Consider the following 13,861-nt stretch of genomic DNA (forward strand, 5'->3'; position numbering starts at 1 on the left):
ACATGGACGCAGTATAAAAAATAATGGGTCTATGAACAATCCATCATCACTACAGTATTTCTTTACAACATTCAGGTTCTAGTTGACTTCTTTGCACTGAAGAAGTATGACTCAAATCACCGACTTTATTATATTCATATTATATAATATATGATATAAATAATATTTATATTTCAAACATTCAACCTGAAAAAATATAAATGTTGAATAATTCCATTCCTCACCATTAATTAAGTGAATTATTGCCAATACATATTAACATTCTGTTTTGATATTTCATCATATTTGCATTTCATGTAACATTTAGTAATCTTAATTATATATGCAACCAACTGACAATTTTTTGGCGGTTCAAATTATATTGTTTACAAAGAATGGAATAAAACAAGCTTTTACTTAGCATGCTCATTAGTCTTTCATTTTTTATTGTTATTCTTTAGTTTTTATCCTTATGATTGTTGTGTAGTAAATATTAGTTTTATTGTTATTCTTTAGTTTTTATAATTATGATTGTTGTGTAATAAATATTACAGTTTTATTGTTATTCTTTAGTTTTTATCATTATGATTGTTGTGTAGTAAATATTAGTTTTATTGTTATTGTTTAGTTTTTATCATTATGATTGTTGTGTAGTAAATATTACAGTTTTATTGTTATTCTTTAGTTTTTATCATTATGATTGTTGTGTAGTAAATGTTACAGTTTTATTGTTATTGCTTTTATTCGTTCATGTCTGAAATGTTCTGTATAAATAAAGCTTGATTTGATTTGAACATATTGTAAAACAAATGAACCCAATGACCGACCAATCAACAGACTCTATCAAAACCAATGATGAAATATGTGCAAAAGCAACACAAATCTTGGTCCGTCTCAGTATATATTCAGTGTATCTTCCACTGTGTCTAAATAGTGCATAGTATGTAAGTTTAGTATCTTTTTTCAACCAATTCAGTACATTTTTTGTTGATTTTTTTTATTTTTTATAAAAAAATATATCAAAGGATTCAACTACTGAAAACTGAAACAAACAAATGGATCAAACAGATCAATCCCACTTTTCCAGCCTGCTGAAGGCGTGGTGGAGTGGTAAACACCACCCCCGGCTCTACCAGGGGCTTGAGGTGGTCTCCCACAGCTCTGCTGGTGGAGTGGTAAACACCACCCCCGGCTCTACCGGGGGCTTGAGGTGGTCTCCCACAGCTCTGCTGGTGGAGTGGTAAACACCACCCCCGGCTCTACCAGGGGCTTGTGGTGGTCTCCCACAGCTCTGCTTATGTCATATTCTGTGGCCATGCTGTTCCATTTCTTGACTGCCCCTGCAACACAGAAAGAAACACATTTAGTCATATTATATAAAACACTCAAAGTAATGGATATGGAGCATCTACGGCCTCAGTTACACCTGGCACCCAAATCAAATCAAATGTATTTATATAGCCCTTCTTACATCAGCTGATATCTCAAAGTGCTGTACAGAAACCCAGCCTAAAACCCCAAACAGCAAGCAATGCAGGTGTAGAAGCACGGTGGCTAGGAAAAACTCCCTAGAAAGGCCAAAACCTAGGAAGAAACCTAGAGAGGAACCAGGCTATGAGGGGTGGCCAGTCCTCTTCTGGCTGTGCCGGGTGGAGATTATAACAGAACATGGCCAAGATGTTCAAATGTTCATAAATGACCTGAATAAATGATACTGCTAACCCTAACCTTAACCCTAACCTTAACCACACTGCTAACCCTAATGCCTAACCCTACCCTTAACCACACTGCTAACCCTAATGCCTAACCTTAACCATACTGCTAACCCTAATGCCTAACCCTAACCTTAACCATACTCCTAACCTTAACCATACTGCTAACCCTAATGCCTAACCCTAACCTTAACCACACTGCTAACCCTAATGCCTAACCTTAACCACACTGCTAACCCTAATACCTAACCTTAACCATACTGCTAACCCTAATGCCTGACCCTAACCTTAAATAACCCTAACCTTAACCATACTGCTAACCTTAACCATACTGCTAACCCAAAATTCTAACCCTTACTTTAACCACACTCCTAACCCTAACCTTAACCACACTGCTAACCCTAATGCCTAACCTTAACCATACTGCTAACCCAAATGCCTAACTCTTACCTTAACCATACTGCTAACCCTAATGCCTTACCTTAACCATACTGCTAACCCTAATGCCTAACCTTAACCATACTGCTAACCCTAATGCCTAACCCTAACCTTAACCATACTGCTTACCCTAATGCCTAACCTTAACCATACTGCTAACCCTAATGCCTAACCTTAACCATACTGCTAACCCTAATGCCTAACCTTAACCATACTGCTAACCCTAATGCCTAACCCTAACCTTAACCACACTGCTAACCCTAATGCCTAACCCTAACCTTAACCATACTGCTAACCCTAATGCCTGACCCTTACTTTAACCACACTGCTAACCCTAACCTTAACCATACTGCTAACCCTAACCACTCTGCTAACCGTAATGCTAACCATACTGCTAACCCTAACGCCTAACCCTAACCCTAACCATACTGCTAACCCTAATGCCTAACCTTAACCACACTGCTAGCCCTAATGACTAACCCTAACCTTAACCATACTACTAACCCTAATGCCTAACCTTAACCATACTGCTAACCCTAATGCCTAACCCTAACCTTAACCATACTGCTAACCCTAATGCCTAACCCTTACTTTAACCATACTGCTAACCCTAATGCCTAACCTTAACCATACTGCTAACCCTAATGCCTAACCCTAACCTTAACCACACTGCTAACCCTAATGCCTAACCCTAACCTTAACCATACTGCTAACCCTAATGCCTAAACCTTACCTTAACAAAACTGCTAACCCTAATGCCTAACATTAACCATACTGCTAACCCTAATGCCTAAACCTAACCTTAAATAACCCTAATGCCTAACCCTAACCTTAACCACACTGCTAACCCTAATGCCTAACCTTAACCATACTGCTAACCCTAATGCCTAAACCTAACCTTAAATAACGCTAATGCCTAACCCTTACCTTAACCACACTGCCAACCCTAATGCCTAACCCTAACCTTAACCACACTGCTAACCCTAATGCCTAACCTTAACCATACTGCTAACCCTAATGCCTAAACCTAACCTTAAATAACCCTAATGCCTAACCCTAACCTTAACCACACTGCTAACCCTAATGCCTAACCTTAACCATACTGCTAACCCTAATGCCTAAACCTAACCTTAAATAACCCTAATGCCTAACCCTTACCTTAACCATACTGCTAACCCTAATGCCTAAGCCTTACCTTAACCACACTGACAACCCTAATGCCTAACCCTAACCTTAACCACACTGCTAACCCTAATGCCTAACCCTAACCTTAACCATACTGCTAACCCTAATGCCTAACCCTAACCTTAATGCCTAACCTTAACCATACTGCTAACCCTAATGCCTAAACCTAACCTTAACCATACTGCTAACCCTAATGCCTAACTCTAACCTTAACCACACTGCTAACCCTAATGCCTAACCTTAACCTTAACCATACTGCTAACCCTAATGCCCAAACCTAACCTTAAATAACCCTAATGCCTAACCCTTACCTTAACCATACTGCTAACCCTAATGCCTAACCCTTACCTTAACCACACTGCCAACCCTATTGCCTAACCCTACCCTTAACCACACTGCTAACCCTAATGCCTAACCCTAACCTTAACCATACTGCTAACCCTAATGCCTAACCTTAACCATACTGCTTACCCTAATGCCTAACCCTTACCTTAACCATACTGCTAACCCTAATGCCTAACCCTAACCTTAACCATACTGCTAACCCTAATGCCTAACCCTTACCTTAAATAACCCTAACCTTAACCACACTGCTAACCCTAACGCCTAACCCTAACCCTAACCATACTGCTAACCCTAATGCCTAACCTTAACCACACTGCTAGCCCTAATGACTAACCCTAACCTTAACCATACTACTAACCCTAATGCCTAACCTTAACCATACTGCTAACCCTAATGCCTAACCCTAACCTTAACCATACTGCTAACCCTAATGCCTAACCCTTACTTTAACCATACTGCTAACCCTAATGCCTAACCTTAACCATACTGCTAACCCTAATGCCTAACCCTAACCTTAACCACACTGCTAACCCTAATGCCTAACCCTAACCTTAACCATACTGCTAACCCTAATGCCTAAACCTTACCTTAACAAAACTGCTAACCCTAATGCCTAACATTAACCATACTGCTAACCCTAATGCCTAAACCTAACCTTAAATAACCCTAATGCCTAACCCTAACCTTAACCACACTGCTAACCCTAATGCCTAACCTTAACCATACTGCTAACCCTAATGCCTAAACCTAACCTTAAATAACGCTAATGCCTAACCCTTACCTTAACCACACTGCCAACCCTAATGCCTAACCCTAACCTTAACCACACTGCTAACCCTAATGCCTAACCTTAACCATACTGCTAACCCTAATGCCTAAACCTAACCTTAAATAACCCTAATGCCTAACCCTAACCTTAACCACACTGCTAACCCTAATGCCTAACCTTAACCATACTGCTAACCCTAATGCCTAAACCTAACCTTAAATAACCCTAATGCCTAACCCTTACCTTAACCATACTGCTAACCCTAATGCCTAAGCCTTACCTTAACCACACTGACAACCCTAATGCCTAACCCTAACCTTAACCACACTGCTAACCCTAATGCCTAACCCTAACCTTAACCATACTGCTAACCCTAATGCCTAACCCTAACCTTAATGCCTAACCTTAACCATACTGCTAACCCTAATGCCTAAACCTAACCTTAACCATACTGCTAACCCTAATGCCTAACCCTAACCTTAACCACACTGCTAACCCTAATGCCTAACCTTAACCTTAACCATACTGCTAACCCTAATGCCCAAACCTAACCTTAAATAACCCTAATGCCTAACCCTTACCTTAACCATACTGCTAACCCTAATGCCTAACCCTTACCTTAACCACACTGCCAACCCTATTGCCTAACCCTACCCTTAACCACACTGCTAACCCTAATGCCTAACCCTAACCTTAACCATACTGCTAACCCTAATGCCTAACCTTAACCATACTGCTTACCCTAATGCCTAACCCTTACCTTAACCATACTGCTAACCCTAATGCCTAACCCTAACCTTAACCATACTGCTAACCCTAATGCCTAACCCTTACCTTAAATAACCCTAACCTTAACCACACTGCTAACCCTAATGCCTAACCCTAACCTTAACCATACTGCTAACCCTAATGCCTAACCCTAACCTTAATGCCTAACCTTAACCATACTGCTAACCCTAATGCCTAAACCTAACCTTAACCATACTGCTAACCCTAATGCCTAACCCTAACCTTAACCACACTGCTAACCCTAATGCCTAACCTTAACCTTAACCATACTACTAACCCTAATGCCCAAACCTAACCTTAAATAACCCTAATGCCTAACCCTTACCTTAACCATACTGCTAACCCTAATGCCTAACCCTAACCTTAACCATACTGCTAACCCTAATGCCTAACCCTAACCTTAACCTTAACCATACTGCTAACCCTAATGCCTAACCCTAACCTTAACCACACTGCTAACCCTAATGCCTAACCCTAACCTTAACCATACTGCTAACCCTAATGCCTAACCCTAACCTTAACCACACTGCTAACCCTAATGCCTAACCCTAACCTTAAATAACCCTAACCTTAACCATACTGCTAACCCTAATGCCTAAACCTTACTTTAACCATACTGCTAACCCTATTGCCTAACCTTAACCATACTGCTAACCCTAATGCCTAACCCTAACCTTAACCATACTGCTAACCCTAATGCCTAACTCTAACCTTAACCATACTGCTAACCCTAATGCCTAACCCTAACCTTAACCATACTGCTAACCCTAATGCTAACCCTAACCTTAACCATACTGCTAACCCTGACCTTAACCACACTGCTAACCCTAATGCCTAACCCTAACCTTAACCATACTGCTAACCCTAACCCCTAACCCTAACCCTAACCATACTGCTAACCCTAATGTCTAACCCTAACCTTAACCATACTGCTAACCCTAATGCCTAACCCTAACCTTAACCATACTGCTAACCCTAATGCTAACCCTAACCTTAACCATACTGCTAACCCTAATGCCTAACCCTAACCTTAACCACACTGCTAACCCTAATGCCTAACCCTTACCTTAACCATACTGATAACCCTAATGTCTAACCATTACCTTAACCATACTGCTAACCCTAATGCCTAACCCTAACCATAACCACACTGCTAACCCTAATGCCTAACCCTAACCTTAACCATACTGCTAACCCTAATGCCCAAACCTAACCTTAAATAACCCTAATGCCTAACCCTTACCTTAACCATACTGCTAACCCTAATGCCTAACCCTAACCTTAACCATACTGCTAACCCTAATGCCTAACCCTAACCTTAACCATACTGCTTACCCTAATGCCTAACCCTTACCTTAACCATACTGTTAACCCTAATGCCTAACCCTAACCTTAACCATACTGCTAACCCTAACCAATACCTTAAACATACTGCTAACCCTAATGCCTAACCATTACCTTAACCATACTGCTAACCCTAATGCCTAACCCTAACCATAACCACACTGCTAACCCTAATGCCTAACCCTAACCTTAACCATACTGCTAACCCTAATGCCCAAACCTAACCTTAAATAACCCTAATGCCTAACCCTTACCTTAACCATACTGCTAACCCTAATGCCTAACCCTAACCTTAACCATACTGCTAACCCTAATGCCTAACCCTAACCTTAACCATACTGCTTACCCTAATGCCTAACCCTTACCTTAACCATACTGTTAACCCTAATGCCTAACCCTAACCTTAACCATACTGCTAACCCTAATGCCTAACCCTTACCTTAAATAACCCTAACCTTATCCATACTACTAACCCTAATGCCTAACCCTAACCTTAACCATACTGCTAACCCTAATGCCTAACCCTAACCTTAACCATACTGCTAACCCTAACCAATACCTTAAACATACTGCTAACCCTAATGCCTAACCCTTACCTTAACCATACTGCTAACCCTAATGCCTAACCTTAACCATACTGCTAACCCTAATGCCTAACCCTAACCACACTGCTAACCCTAATGCCTAACCCTAACCTTAACCATACTGCTAACCCTAATGCCTAACCCTAACCTTAACCACACTGCTAACCCTAATGCCTAACCCTAACCTTAACCATACTGCTAACCCTAACCTTAACCACACTGCTAACCCTAATGCCTAACCCTAACCTTAACCATACTGCTAACCCTAATGCCTAACCCTAACCTTAACCTTAACCATACTGCTAACCCTAATGTCTAACCCTAACCTTAACCATACTGCTAACCCTAATGCCTAACCCTAACCTTAACCATACTGCTAACCCTAATGCTAACCCTAACCTTAACCATACTGCTAACCCTAATGCCTAACCCTAACCTTAACCACACTGCTAACCCTAATGCCTAACCCTTACCTTAACCATACTGATAACCCTAATGCCTAACCCTTACCTTAACCATACTGCTAACCCTAATTCCTAACCCTAACCTTAACCACACTGCTAACCCTAATGCCTAACCCTAACCCTAACCATACTGCTAACCCTAATGCTAACCCTAACCTGAACCACACTGCTAACCCTAATGCCTAACCCTAACCTTAACCATACTGCTAACCCTAACGCCTAACCCTAACCTTAACCATACTGCTAACCCTAATGCCTAACCTTAACCATACTGCTAACCCTAATGCCTAACCCTAACCTTAACCATACTGCTAACCCTAACCCTAACCTTAACCATACTGCTAACCCTAATGCCTAACCCTTACCTTAACCATACTGCTAACCCTAATGCCTAACCTTAACCATACTGCTAACCCTAATGCCTAACCTTAACCATACTGCTAACCCTAATGCCTAACCCTAACCACACTGCTAACCCTAATGCCTAACCCTTACCTTAACCATACTGCTAACCCTAATGCCTAACCCTAACCTTAACCACACTGCTAACCCTAATGCCTAACCCTAACCTTAACCATACTGCTAACCCTAACCTTAACCATACTGCTAACCCTAATGCCTAACCCTAACCTTAACCACACTGCTAACCCTAATGCCTAACCCTAACCTTAACCATAACCCTAACCTTAACCACACTGCTAACCCTAATGCCTAACCCTAACCTTAACCATACTGCTAACCCTAATGCCTAACCTTAACCATACTGCTAACCCTAATGCCTAACCCTAACCTTAACCATACTCCAACCTTAACCATACTGCTAACCCTAATGACTAACCCTAACCTTAACCATACTACTAACCCTAATGCCTAACCTTAACCATACTGCTAACCCTAATGCCTAACCCTAACCATACTGCTAACCATACTGCCTAACCCTAACCTTGCCTAACCCTAACCTTAACCATACTGCTAACCCTAACCATACTACTAACCCATACTGCTAACCCTTACTTTAATCGCACTCCTAACCCTTACCTTAACCATACTGCTAACCCTAATGCCTAACCTTAACCGTACTGCTAACCCTAATGCCTAACTCTTACCTTAACCACACTGCTAACCCTAATGCCTTACCTTAACCATACTGCTAACCCTAATGCCTAACCTTAACCATACTGCTAACCCTAATGCCTAACCCTAACCTTAACCACACTGCTAACCCTAATGCCTAACCCTAACCTTAACCATACTGCTAACCCTAATGCCTAACCTTAACCATACTGCTAACCCTAATGCCTAACCTTAACCATACTGCTAACCCTAATGCCTAACCCTAACCGTAACCACACTGCTAACCCTAATGCCTAACCCTAACCTTAACCATACTGCTAACCCTAATGCCTAACCCTAACCTTAACCACACTGCTAACCCTAATGCCTAACCGCTAACCTTAAACCTAACCCTAACCTTAACCATACTGCTAACCCTAATGCCTAAACCTTACTTTAACCATACTGCTAACCCTAATGCCTAACCTTAACCATACTGCTAACCCTAATGCCTAACCCTAACCTTAACCATACTGCTAACCCTAATGCCTAACTCTAACCTTAACCATACTGCTAACCCTAATGTCTAACCCTAACCTTAACCATACTGCTAACCCTAATGCCTAACCCTAACCTTAACCATACTGCTAACCCTAATGCTAACCCTAACCTTAACCATACTGCTAACCCTAATGCCTAACCCTAACCTTAACCCTAATGCCTAACCCTTACCTTAACCATACTGATAACCCTAATGCCTAACCCTTACCTTAACCATACTGCTAACCCTAATTCCTAACCCTAACCTTAACCACACTGCTAACCCTAATGCCTAACCCTAACAACACTGCTAACCATACTGCTAACCCTAATGCTAACCCTAAGCTTACATTGTTGTGTTTTCATGAATTGAAAATGTCTGCAAAGCTGTCATCAAGGCAAAGAGGTGGCTACTTTGAAGAATATAAAATATATGTTGATTTGTTACATGATTCCATATGTGTTATTCATAGTTTTGATGTCTTCACTATTATTCTACAATGTAGAAAATAGTAAAAAACAAAGAAAAACCCTTGAATGAGTAGGAGTGTCCACACTTTTGACTGGTTCTGTATGCCTGAAAGCTATCAAAGGAACAGTAAGTAATTAGTTGTAATTACCTATTATTACACAGCATGTAAAACCACTGACAAACCCAACTTACATTTCGATGGACTGACAACATTCAGACATTCGTGTTACAGTCGACAATAAAAAGTCATCAGAAACAGACGTCTTCTCCCTTCAGACGATGACAACACTCTGACCTGAGTGGGCGGGTGCAGTGTCCAGACGATAACACTCTGACCTGAGTGGGCGGGTGCAGTGTCCAGATGATAACACTCTGACCTGAGTGGGCGGGTGCAGTGTCCAGATGATAACACTCTGACCTGAGTGGGCGGGTGCAGTGTCCAGATGATAACACTCTGACCTGAGTGGGCGGGTGCAGTGTCCAGATGATAACACTCTGACCTGAGTGGGCGGGTGCAGTGTCCAGATGACAACACTCTGACCTGAGTGGGCGGGTGCAGTGTCCAGATGATAACACTCTGACCTGAGTGGGCGGGTGCCTTAACCATACTGCTAACCCTAATGCCCAAACCTAACCTTAAATAACCCTAATGCCTAACCCTTACCTTAACCATACTGCTAACCCTAATGCCTAACCCTTACCTTAACCACACTGCCAACCCTATTGCCTAACCCTACCCTTAACCACACTGCTAACCCTAATGCCTAACCCTAACCTTAACCATACTGCTAACCCTAATGCCTAACCTTAACCATACTGCTTACCCTAATGCCTAACCCTTACCTTAACCATACTGCTAACCCTAATGCCTAACCCTAACCTTAACCATACTGCTAACCCTAATGCCTAACCCTTACCTTAAATAACCCTAACCTTAACCACACTGCTAACCCTAATGCCTAACCCTAACCTTAACCATACTGCTAACCCTAATGCCTAACCCTAACCTTAATGCCTAACCTTAACCATACTGCTAACCCTAATGCCTAAACCTAACCTTAACCATACTGCTAACCCTAATGCCTAACCCTAACCTTAACCACACTGCTAACCCTAATGCCTAACCTTAACCTTAACCATACTACTAACCCTAATGCCCAAACCTAACCTTAAATAACCCTAATGCCTAACCCTTACCTTAACCATACTGCTAACCCTAATGCCTAACCCTAACCTTAACCATACTGCTAACCCTAATGCCTAACCCTAACCTTAACCTTAACCATACTGCTAACCCTAATGCCTAACCCTAACCTTAACCACACTGCTAACCCTAATGCCTAACCCTAACCTTAACCATACTGCTAACCCTAATGCCTAACCCTAACCTTAACCACACTGCTAACCCTAATGCCTAACCCTAACCTTAAATAACCCTAACCTTAACCATACTGCTAACCCTAATGCCTAAACCTTACTTTAACCATACTGCTAACCCTATTGCCTAACCTTAACCATACTGCTAACCCTAATGCCTAACCCTAACCTTAACCATACTGCTAACCCTAATGCCTAACTCTAACCTTAACCATACTGCTAACCCTAATGCCTAACCCTAACCTTAACCATACTGCTAACCCTAATGCTAACCCTAACCTTAACCATACTGCTAACCCTGACCTTAACCACACTGCTAACCCTAATGCCTAACCCTAACCTTAACCATACTGCTAACCCTAACCCCTAACCCTAACCCTAACCATACTGCTAACCCTAATGTCTAACCCTAACCTTAACCATACTGCTAACCCTAATGCCTAACCCTAACCTTAACCATACTGCTAACCCTAATGCTAACCCTAACCTTAACCATACTGCTAACCCTAATGCCTAACCTTAACCATACTGCTAACCCTAATGCCTAACCCTAACCACACTGCTAACCCTAATGCCTAACCCTTACCTTAACCATACTGCTAACCCTAATGCCTAACCCTAACCTTAACCACACTGCTAACCCTAATGCCTAACCCTAACCTTAACCATACTGCTAACCCTAACCTTAACCATACTGCTAACCCTAATGCCTAACCCTAACCTTAACCACACTGCTAACCCTAATGCCTAACCCTAACCTTAACCATACTGCTAACCCTAATGCCTAACCCTAACCTTAACCATACTGCTAACCCTAACCCTAACCATACTGCTAACCCTAATGCCTAACCTTAACCACACTGCTAACCCTAATGACTAACCCTAACCTTAACCATACTACTAACCCTAATGCCTAACCTTAACCATACTGCTAACCCTAATGCCTAACCCTAACCTTAACCATACTGCTAACCCTAATGCCTAACCCTAACCTTAACCATACTGCTAACCCTAACCTTAAACATACTGCTAACCCTAATGCCTAACCCTTACCTTAACCATACTGCTAACCCTAATGCCTAACCTTAACCGTACTGCTAACCCTAATGCCTAACCCTAACCACACTGCTAACCCTAATGCCTAACCCTAACCTTAACCATACTGCTAACCCTAATGCCTAACCCTAACCTTAACCACACTGCTAACCCTAATGCCTAACCCTAACCTTAACCATACTGCTAACCCTAATGCCTAACCTTAACCATACTGCTAACCCTAATGCCTAACCTTAACCATACTGCTAACCCTAATGCCTAACCCTAACCGTAACCACACTGCTAACCCTAATGCCTAACCCTAACCTTAACCATACTGCTAACCCTAATGCCTAACCCTAACCTTAACCACACTGCTAACCCTAATGCCTAACCCTAACCTTAAATAACCCTAACCTTAACCATACTGCTAACCCTAATGCCTAAACCTTACTTTAACCATACTGCTAACCCTAATGCCTAACCTTAACCATACTGCTAACCCTAATGCCTAACCCTAACCTTAACCATACTGCTAACCCTAATGCCTAACTCTAACCTTAACCATACTGCTAACCCTAATGTCTAACCCTAACCTTAACCATACTGCTAACCCTAATGCCTAACCCTAACCTTAACCATACTGCTAACCCTAATGCTAACCCTAACCTTAACCATACTGCTAACCCTAATGCCTAACCCTAACCTTAACCCTAATGCCTAACCCTTACCTTAACCATACTGATAACCCTAATGCCTAACCCTTACCTTAACCATACTGCTAACCCTAATTCCTAACCCTAACCTTAACCACACTGCTAACCCTAATGCCTAACCCTAACAACACTGCTAACCATACTGCTAACCCTAATGCTAACCCTAAGCTTACATTGTTGTGTTTTCATGAATTGAAAATGTCTGCAAAGCTGTCATCAAGGCAAAGAGGTGGCTACTTTGAAGAATATAAAATATATGTTGATTTGTTACATGATTCCATATGTGTTATTCATAGTTTTGATGTCTTCACTATTATTCTACAATGTAGAAAATAGTAAAAAACAAAGAAAAACCCTTGAATGAGTAGGAGTGTCCACACTTTTGACTGGTTCTGTATGCCTGAAAGCTATCAAAGGAACAGTAAGTAATTAGTTGTAATTACCTATTATTACACAGCATGTAAAACCACTGACAAACCCAACTTACATTTCGATGGACTGACAACATTCAGACATTCGTGTTACAGTCGACAATAAAAAGTCATCAGAAACAGACGTCTTCTCCCTTCAGACGATGACAACACTCTGACCTGAGTGGGCGGGTGCAGTGTCCAGACGATAACACTCTGACCTGAGTGGGCGGGTGCAGTGTCCAGATGATAACACTCTGACCTGAGTGGGCGGGTGCAGTGTCCAGATGATAACACTCTGACCTGAGTGGGCGGGTGCAGTGTCCAGATGATAACACTCTGACCTGAGTGGGCGGGTGCAGTGTCCAGATGATAACACTCTGACCTGAGTGGGCGGGTGCAGTGTCCAGATGACAACACTCTGACCTGAGTGGGCGGGTGCAGTGTCCAGATGATAACACTCTGACCTGAGTGGGCGGGTGCCTTAACCATACTGCTAACCCTAATGCCCAAACCTAACCTTAAATAACCCTAATGCCTAACCCTTACCTTAACCATACTGCTAACCCTAATGCCTAACCCTTACCTTAACCACACTGCCAACCCTATTGCCTAACCCTACCCTTAACCACACTGCTAACCCTAATGC

This window comes from Salvelinus alpinus, chromosome 2 (assembly GCF_045679555.1).
Source record: "Salvelinus alpinus chromosome 2, SLU_Salpinus.1, whole genome shotgun sequence".
Classification (NCBI taxonomy): Eukaryota; Metazoa; Chordata; class Actinopteri; order Salmoniformes; family Salmonidae; genus Salvelinus; species Salvelinus alpinus.